The sequence below is a fragment of the Macaca fascicularis genome, chromosome X, assembly GCF_037993035.2.
Source record: "Macaca fascicularis isolate 582-1 chromosome X, T2T-MFA8v1.1".
In the NCBI taxonomy this organism is placed as follows: domain Eukaryota; kingdom Metazoa; phylum Chordata; class Mammalia; order Primates; family Cercopithecidae; genus Macaca; species Macaca fascicularis.
In genome coordinates, this window is record NC_088395.1 from 25,156,103 (window position 1) to 25,157,538 (window position 1,436).

Sequence of the window (1,436 nt, forward strand, 5' to 3'; positions counted from 1 at the left end):
TCCTGGTTATAGAAGACAAGCATACACTTCCACATAAGCATCACCTGTGTGAATATAAACATCCTGAAAGTCGAAACTTGGTCCCTTTTAACTCTATATCTTCAGAACTTACACACCCAGTACAGTCTGCTTAAAGAATATTTGTTCATTGGATAAAGGAATTAACAGATGAGTATCTGTCTAGATGTTTATGTAGTAAATGCATCATATCCTTTGTGTTTTCCATGGCTCTGAAGTTCATTTTGCATTCACAGAGTTCATCTGTGTTCCTGGGATAATAAGGCATTATCTCTGTGGGCATTATCTCTCTGACATTTTGCATGTCAGTGACTGCATGAATTGGTGTGGTTTACATTGAACCATTCTTATCAATGTAATGTTCAATAATGAAATACATCTTGTCTCCCTCCTGTCACCACAGGTATGCAATTTATTTTGCATTCTGGTTCCCTACTGTTCCCAGTCTGCTGCTGCAGGCCGGCATGGCTGATCCTGAGACCACGCCAGAAACAGGGACCCACTCATCCCAGAGGGGAGGTTGGGTGAATCTTTCTTAGTTGGTGCAAGGGCTCTCTCTTCCCACATTGAAGTGCTAGCTGTGGGGATTCAAAGGAGAGTAAGACAAAATCACTCCTTAAAAGAGTCCAATGGACAAGACAAACAACCAAATGAGTGATTGCAACAATGCGATAAATGTTCATGAGAACTATTCAAGCACAGAAGAGGACCTTGCCCAACACTTCCTGAGATAACCTATTAGGAGGCATGCAGGCAACCTTTGAATGTCTTGTAAAGTGAAGAGCTTACTGGGTGGACAAGAGGGAAGGGCTAGTCCAACAAGTATCCTTGAGAGAGTCTGTACCATTTAGTACACTCCCTGCCAGCCCTCTCAAAGGTGTAGATCACAAGAAAAAGGTAGAGAGTGTGAGCATCAATAACTGCAAGTAACACATGCATGGAGATGGTGTGAAGTTGAGTGTGAATACTACCACCAGTGGTCATGGTGCACTGACAATTGCAGATACCACCATTCACCCTGATGGATGGAAATTGGAATAAAACACAAATGGCGGGGAGTGATTACTTGGACAATTTGTTTTATGAATGAATTTTTTCTTTTATGAAGCAATTGTTTTATATAGCAAGATGTTCCTTAGTGCATTTGGTGGGAATAGGGTTGCATGTGACATTTCAGTGACGCACTGAGATTCTATAGAGAGGTGTGCCTACACAGTTCTTGAATTCTTGTTTCACAAAAGGTCACAGAGGTCCCTCAGTCCATAGGTCAGAAACACTGGTGGCTATTACTTTCTCACTTAGCCTACTGAACTGTACTCAGTCTTTGCTTCCAGCTCTCACACAGACAAACAAACAAATAAACAGAATGGGATCTTGCATTTTATGCAACACAAGCAGAGGGTGAAGAATTATTTTAT